Below are 9,524 nucleotides of genomic sequence, written 5' to 3' on the forward strand. Positions count from 1 at the left end.
TAAACAACTTTCAATACAGGCATGGCTTTTGACGTGGACCTGCCACCCCCCTTTTTTTGGTGTGGCGGTGGTCACTGAAGCAGTTAAAGGTTAACCGCTGCAGTTCCCTTTGGCGGAACCACGTCAAATCTGGATTATTTGATACTATCGATAGTGTCTTTTTGCAGTTATCACAGCTATTGATTTCTACTGGCACTTAGTGATGGTGCATAGTACTGGAACATTATCAATTTGTGTTTAAGAAATTACTATTTGCTTAGTGGCACTTATCGATAGTGCAATTAATTATTTGCTGGTTGGCACTTATCGATAGTGCAATCAACTATTGGCTTGTCGGCACTTATCGATAGTGCAGTTTATTATTTGCTGGTTGGCACTTATCGATAGTGCAGTTTATCATTTGCTGGTTGGCACTTATCGATAGTGCAGTTTATTATTTGCTGGTTGGCACTTATCGATAGTGCATTTAAATGATTGAAAAATTAATAGGCATTTATAGATAATGCTGTTTTCTTGATTATCAGACATATATTTGTGACAAATACATTTCAAGTAATTATCAATTTCTGATGAATTAATTAATAATAGTTTGATCAATTAACAACTTTTCTGTTTCACTTAAGTCTCTGTGTATGTTGGTTATCCTATACATCAATTTCAAATGTTGTATTGTTTGTATTATTAATGTTGTCGATTTTGCCAAGCACTCATCGATGAGGGCAAATCGAAAATAAAGCCATGACCTGAAATGTCTATTTGGTGTTCTAGTCTTTAATAAGAACAATTTTTACACTTATTTACACATAAATATGTGTGTCGTAATATATACAGAACGTGTTATTTAACATTTAAACCACTGTATAATATCGTTATCCAACTAACCCAGATGAAATATATATATCGCCTTGTAATTAAACTATCGTGTGTTTGTGCTGCCACGATTTCAAAACAGTCGCGGAATGATTTAAAAATAATTTCCGCGCTAAATTTAGAGGGGGATTCCCAACTAAATCGAGTGGTCAAGCTGGACATAGGGATTGACTGTGAACATTGGGACAGCACAGAAACATAACTGGAAAGGAATAAAACGCGTACATTCAGTGAAAATTGCAACGTTTTTACCGTGATGTCCCTTTTAAATTGAATGCAAGCTGAATAAGTGGATGCATCTATTCAAATGACACATTTGCAGTCTTATTATCACTAAAAATGATTCAAACTGATATAATTTTGTTATCCGTGCTGAAACTGCGCTTTTATTAATTACAATGTAGGTCTTTAACTTATTTCACCAGTAGTTTTATATTATAACCACCAGCATTAAAACTATGCCATTTATCTTTTTTAAAGATATTTCTTGTTTCTTCTGATTTCTCTTGGTCGTCTGTGAAAATGTTTTCAGTTTCTGTTTTAAGACTCTCTATATTGTCTTTGATTTTTGTTTTGAACTTTACATACAGATGTATCTCCTGAATGATCTTTGGCCTGTTTTTGATATTTTCTGCCAGCTGAGATTCATATTCGGCCTTGCTTGAGTGCATGATATGTTTTGGATATATTGCATTGTCTCCCGTTGCGGTCGCTTCTACAGCGAGTAATTTGTTTCTATCGCGTTTTTCCTCTTTATAGCTACATTGTATACGGGCACTGTCATTCATCAATGGTGTTGTGAAGTTTTTGTACAACTACCAATACATATCACACTATCGCATATTCATTCTCATCACACACTTTGACATTTAATTAAAGTTCCATTTCAAGTCTCTAAATCGACACAGCACGACAAAATCACAGTGCAAAGTCTCCCAACACCGTACAAGTACACGATACTAGTCCACAGTACATGTTCTCACCACGGCGACCACCAGTGGTACATTTGTAGTACAACCCCCGAACCGCAGTTCAGGCGTATCCTGCACACACGTCATGTCACGCGCTGTCCATCAAGGATGACAAACGCTAGGTTTCTTCAATATACTTGCCCGCAGGTAAAGTATAGAAGTCATGTGGAAGCTACCAACTGAGTTCTAGCGCCAGATACGTCTAATATACATGACGTCAATCGCTCCACGATCAATATCCGGTCGTAATACTGACCCTTTCCTTGGCACCTTGACCGCCTGTAGAAACCAACCAACCTCCTGAGGCTGACCTGTGCTCAAGACCTGTCTACAGTGTATTTGCCGAAGCAGTGGTTCTGCGGTGTCCTGTTAGTACAGGGAATTCACTCCCGTCATAGAAAGCTTAAAAACACACAATAAAACACATGACAAATTCACACCACGCACTCATGCTAATTAACTAACATATTTCATACCATAATACTCCAATAATATAATAATAGAATACATAAACGCTAAATACTATATTTAACCTTTATATTGCTAAATATTATTATAAAACATTAACTCAATTACACGTCGGTCTATTTCTAACGCTAATACATAATAAATAGTCTAACAATGCCCCGTCAGGGCTCCCATACATTTTACACAGGTGAAACTCGCTGACCTAATGTACCTGTAGATGGATATATATACATGTATATATACCAATATAACAATTATAAATAAGCTACAGTAAACATTATAACACTTCTGTAATTATATAAGCGTTTATAAGCTGTCATATCAGCACATAATTATTCACATATAACATCTTATCACTACAGATGTGAAACGGGACTGAGCCAACGGTAATTAATTGTCTCCCTTGCCGGAATGCCGTGGGCATATGGGAAGTCTCGGATGTCTTCGAGCTTCCGGTGAGAGCGCGCGAATCAAGCCAGTCTTGAGATCTACACCGACATATCAACACCTACGAGAACTGTTTATCTTCGTGTACTGTGTATCTTTTATCTTTTATTATCTACGTTGTGTGAATTGATGCTTGTGTGCCCGTGCTGCTTGGTAAGCATTACTATATGACATTTCAGTGACCTTAATTGTATATGTATTGTGGTGAAACAGAACTGAGCCAACAGTAATTGTCTCCCTTGCAGGAATGCCGTTAGCATTCAAGAAGAGTCTGGGGTGTCTTCGAGCGTCCGGTGGGAGCAAGCGAATCAAGCCAGTCTTGAGATCTACAACGACCTGTCAACAGCAACGTTGTAAACTGTTTATAAACATATTGTCTATTGCTGCTTGTGTGCCCGTGCTGCCTGGTAAGCATATATACTATGTGACATTTCAGTGACCATTATTGTATATGTATGTTATATGTGGTGACGCTACACGAGGTTTCACTATATTGGCGCCGTCGGCTAATTTTCGAACTAGGCATATTTTTGTGTCACTGATAATTAGCATGTAATATACCGCCATTTATTATTGTTTGATAAATGTTTCACTGTTTTTATATAATTAAACAGTAATAATTATCCAAGACTCAATATTTTGACAGATGTTACATATACTTTTTTTTTTCTGTGTGCGGAACTTGTCGTCTGCACATATTATTTACTCGAGGAAAATATGATTGACAGTGAATTTTCGATGTTGTGTTTGTCATTGCTTGGCAGGTGCATTTTCGAAGAAGTTTTACTGTTATTAGGTCTTTGAGTTGTTTATATATTGAATAAATTGTATGTTAAGAATTGTCAGTGATTTTTTTTCAGCGTATGTGATTGTCAGTTGTTGACACGTTACATAGTCATTGGATATTTGCTGGTAATACATGTACCTACGTTACAGTGAGTCGTTGAGTATTGTTCATTGTTGCCTTGATATTTTCGCGTGTTCCCTGGCTCTAAACTATGTAATTCACTGTGAATAACACGATAATTAACTGTTGTCATGGCTATTGCTTCTACTATGGACAATACTAATACTCTGGTCAAAGTGAACTTTGCAACAGTAAAAGAGCTTATAACTCTAGGTGGGGTAGGAAAAAGGACAGATTGATCAATAATACATTTAGATGCTAGATGGAAAGGGGGAACTATTTTAACGGACACTTTTGGTTCTATTAAACATGTAAAGACCCATGAGTTTATTGAATTTGTTGACTTTGAGCCAAATCCGGAGTTTGATTTTTTAAATAAGGAGGGTAATGACAACAAACAAGTCTGGACACATCAGATACAAGTTCCCACTAGCGGATGACACAAAGGATGATATGTCCAAAACGTTGGCCTAACAGACACCAAACATCAGGATGCAGAGGTCAGAGGTCATGCTAAGTAGGAGCCATCCAGCATGGATCTAGGTGTTAAACCTAAAACTAAAACATCTGGGGCCCAGCTACCAGATCAGTATCAGTGCCTGCCACAAACCCCTACGACCACCTAGGTATTTCCACCAATGACTCCGTATTTTCTGTCCAAGCCCCCTATAGTAACCTTGTCTACACCTGTGAGTAATCCTTCTGTGTTTATATCCACAATTATGACACCTAAACCTATGTCAGGTTATCCTAGCAACCATGGTCAGACTCAGGGATATATGCCACCAGGGCCATATAGGCAAGCCCTACTTGGTGTGTAAACCCCACATCCCACCCCCCCACCCCCCAATCACTATGGTATGCCTAATTGCGTATATACTGGAATACCGTCACCATATATGCCACAGCCACAGCCAGGCTACCCACATGGCTATCAGCCCATGTTTCCTTATGGGAACTACGGCCAGCAGTACGGCTGCTCACCGTATCCCTGTTACCCCACCCTGCCATCACCGGGTTACCTTCACATGCCACATCATAGTTACATGCCACTTCAGGGTCAACCTCAGGTACAACCTCAAGGTCAGCCTCAACTACAACTTAGGTAGAGGCAACCACCGGCAGGCAACGACCGACGAAATGACACCCCACCATAGTGGTTGAAGTTTGATGGAAAGGACAACTGGGTGGGCTTCAAGCACAAATTTATGAGATACGCTGAATTCAAGAACTGGACTGTCAACGAATTGAGTGATAATTTATGCTGGAGTTTGGCGAGTAAGGCTAGTGACAACTACGCCAACACGGTCCAGAGGCATGATGGGATAGGTTTCCACGACTTGCTTCAGAAGTTGGAAAAGTGTTTTGGTGGTATGCTGTTACCAGACACGGCACAAGACCAGCTAGCAATTTCCAGTCAGAAAATCGGGGAAAATTATTGAGGACTGGGGAGACAGGGTGATGCAGTTGGCAGTACGAGCGTACCCTGATCTGTAAGAGGAGTTTAGGCTCACAAAAGGATCTGCCATGGCTGCATTGCAGAAGAGGCTGGGCAATACGCCGCACACTTGAGTTGTAATTCGGTCTAGCTAGTATTTGACAATTGAATTTATCAATGTTACGTTCTTCACTGTATTACAGTGAGGGGCACCCGTGGGGTGACTATAGGGCATTGCGTGTATCGGGTAACGTGTTGCGAGGTGCACGTGCTTTACGTGTGATACAGGTGAGTTCTACAGGTGTACTAGGTACGTGGGTCATTCGAGCTTTTGCAGAGCACCTCGATAGACGCTATAGTGACCCCCCCCCCCCCCCCCCTCCCCGCCCACCAAAATTTATGTTGAAAAAAAGAAGATGTTCTTTTTTTGTTTTCTGTTACAGGTCTGTAGGCCAGACAAGGATGTAGTAGTGAGGTCGGGATTGGCAAACCATTATGGCGGTATCGTGTGTGCTTTACGGACATTGTTGTGTTTTTTTGTTTGTGAAAATGAGTACCCAGTAAATAGCGTCAGCTGCAGTAAGCCCGAGTCGACGTTCCTGTCAGTTGGCTAAGCTAAAGAGAGACTTGAATGTCGATAAACGAATAGACAACCTGGACGAACGGATCGAGAGTGTCCAAGCTGATATTCGCTCATTATTGTGCCACCTGGAGTCTAAGAAATCGGAGCCCAGGTCTACGAGTCAAACAAGGTCACGCCCACCTTCACCATTACCGAACAACGGCAGATGCTATTATTGCGACGGTGTCGGTCACATGGTCGGGATTGTCCAAAAAGGAATAGCGACAATAGAGCTGCGAGCTCTAGCGCGAAGCATGTGTCCTTCTCCCAAGATTTAAACGGGGAGGGATCAGTCTAGAAGGCCAAGGTCTGATCCAAGTTGAAGATGGTCTCTAGTCATACGACAGTTAAAGTCTCAATCTATGATCGTTATACCGGTATTAGTCCATGGTAAGAAAATTAATGCTATAATTGATACTGCGTCGGAGGTTATGTTGATTTCCGACGAAGTTTATTGGTCATTACAAGACCCACCTGTAGTCATTGAGGAATTTACTTTGCGAGGTGCCGATAGGGAGATGGAGAAGAATGGATGCTTATTGGACTTAGAGCTCGGTTAGAGCTTGATGGCATAAAGCTACGGTGGATATGAAAGGAAATACTTTTCACATTCCAGGACAGAACAGTGCCCTTCAAAACGAAGCTGGAGGCCTCCGTTGACACTGTCTTGGCTGTCAGGATCAGAGTAGCTTGTCGGGTCACTGTGCCAGCAAGATCTGTTCTCCGTTTACAGTGTAACGCCGAGCAGCCCCAATGTGGAGAAAAACTACTTTATACAGCCAGAGGTTAAGACATTGCTTGCGTGCCGTGTATGTTTCGACGGTAACCAAGGTCAAACTATGTCATTTATCAACCCGTCTGGCAAGAAGGTTACCCTATTCAGAAATCAGCGTGTTGGTGTCGCATATGAAGTAGATGAGATTGTTCCCGAGGGGTCACCTGAAACAGATACCACATTCCGTATCCGTCAACTCTCTACATCAGAAGCCACGGAAACTCCAGAACATTTACAGGACTTGTATCATCGGTCCTGTACAGAGCTTGATGAGAAGCAGCGTGCAGACTTGAAACAGCTGTTTATAAGTTATGCTGATAACTTTTTCTGCGAACGAATTTGATATCGGGAATTCCGGGCCATCGAGTACGCCATCGACACAGGCGATGCTTGTCCAATTAAGCAGCGTTTCCGCAGAACGCCAAGCTGTTTTCTTCGGAAGGAGGAGAAGCACTTGGAGAAAATGCCCAGGGCTGATGTTATTGAACCCTCAATGTCGGAGTGGGCGTCATCTCCAGTGTTGGTACGGAAGCGTGACGGGAGTGGGAGATGGTGCATTGACTACAGGGCTCTGTATCTGTATCAGTTTAAGCGAATGCCCTTTAGTCTGACCAACGCACCTAGGACGTTATCGAGGGTCATGAGTTTGATATTAAGAGGGATGCATTGGAAGATAGTGCTCGCTTTTCTTGATGATGTGTTAGTCCTCCGTAATGATTTCACGGATCACATGGACAATCTCACTCAGGTGTTCCAACGGTTTCGTGAATACGGCATCAATCTCCAGGTTAAGAAGTGTGACCCATTCCAAACAGAGGTCGAGTATCTCGGTAGGGTTATAGGGCGCCAAGGGATGGAGATCAGCAAGGGATCGATAGAGACCATGCGCAAGTGGCAGACTCCTGAGTGTACAAAGGACGTCGAATGTTTCGGGTTCGCCAACTACCATAGGAGTTTCATCAAAGTTTATCTTAGACACTGACGCATTTGACTTCGCTATCGGGGCAAAGCTGTAACAAGTACAGGACTGAGAGGAGAGCTGTATTTCCTATTGTAACTTGTTTTCCTCAGTGCTAAGGGCGTCTAACAGAGCTGACGACAGTTTGATATATTGAAGACAGAAAACTAATTCGCAGATTGAGTAGACCATTAATGCACACCCCTCTTCGAAGGTTTTATCACATTTGGGGCATTGCTTACTGCCGATTTGGGCTCTTTTCAAGTCAAGATGTGGGTAGGAGGTACGTTGAGCCATGGTCATTGTAATAGCTTTAGGTTTAACAGGGCGCTCCCTATTTCACCTTATGTTATTGCTACTGTCGATGTTGTACAATCCATCTTTAACAGTGCACTTCACTATTTTACCTTAATGACTTAAATACACGTTGATTTGTCATACTATAATAGGATAACAGTGCACTCACTATTTTACCTTAATGACTTAAATACATGTTGATTTGTCATACTGTATTAGGATAACAGTGCACTCACTATTTTACCTTAATGACTTAAATACACGTTGATTTGTCATACTGTATTAGGATAACAGGGCACTACCTAATTCTTTTTGTATTTCGTTTGTTTGGATTTAGTCTTGGAATTTTGAACGATGTCGTACGGAATGACGCGGTGACAGAAATTCGGTGTCTTGGTGTGAAAAATACCTACTCTGACAAATATCAAATTGAGTTGTAGTATATGACCAATTCTTGGAAACTAAAAATATAAAAGAAGGCGTACCTCAGGGTTCAATTTTAGGTCCTCTTTTTATCCTTTTGTAAATCAATGACATAGTGAATGGCAATAGCTGTAAAATAAGATTGTTTGCTGATGACAAACAATTGTATATAGTTGAAAATCCCAAACTCGCTGTTAACACTATTAATAATGATCTTTCAAGAATAAACACAAAGGCAAATAAGTGGTTAGTAAAATTTAATATAGACAAAATGGAATCGTTAGTATTCAGCAAGAAAACTACACAAGGAACGCATGACCCTGTCATTATGCTTACTGTTAATGTAACTAGTGTATAATCGCATATAAGCTCAAGAGTATTGGTGTCTGATGATGGTGCATGGGATATTCTTATAGATTATATATTAAAAAAACATCCATAAGACTAAACTGTGTTAAAAAAAATAAACAACAAAAATCAACATCCTTGACAGGAATTATAAGGCCTATTTCGGAGATTTTGATTTTGTCTGGGATGATTTACCAAAGAATATAGTAAAATGTCTGACAACATACAGATAGAAGCTACGAGTACAGTTACAGGGGCTACAAAACTACCCAGTGTAAGTTTAGTGTATGATCAGGGTGTATTAATGTATTAACTTGTATATAAATGTTGTTGTTTTTTCGTGTATGTCTTGTAATATAAATTAAAATGAATAAAAAAAATAAATAAAACATAAATAAAAAAGTCGTTTAGGCAAATTTATTTTCGAAACCAATAAGATCCGATTTGAATAGCTTTGACCCGTAACCCGCTTTGTATTTGTATTGATGTTCTATACTAATACTATGTATTGTGTTGTTTATAACATGTACATGTACTTATGGACCATATGACCTAAAGTCAATAAAGAAATTGAAATTGTAAAAAAAAAAAAAAAAAAAAAAATTGTATACAGATATTGGGTGGAAATATCTAAGAAACGTGAAAATCATCAAACCCAAACACAGCGTCTTTACTTCACTCTATAAGTTTACTTGAAGTAGAGTTTGAAACAGCCAAGATGGTGACTTAAAAAGTAAGAAGAGTCCGTCACCTCGTCAAAGTAGAAAATTTGGAATTATAGAGATATATTTATGTGTTTGTATAAGATGTCCTCTTTAGAACAATTTTGGTAGGATATTTATATGTTTACAGAGTAACAATTTAATGTTGACATGAACGCCTCTATATTTATCTATGTAAAATATTAAACCTTGATATTATTCATTTTATATCAAGGTATCCTCGAGGATTGATTTACCATCTTGTGTACAGTTTAATTGAGAAAGGAATTAACATAAGT

The sequence above is a fragment of the Pecten maximus genome, chromosome 15 (genome assembly GCF_902652985.1).
Source record: "Pecten maximus chromosome 15, xPecMax1.1, whole genome shotgun sequence".
Lineage (NCBI taxonomy): Eukaryota > Metazoa > Mollusca > Bivalvia > Pectinida > Pectinidae > Pecten > Pecten maximus.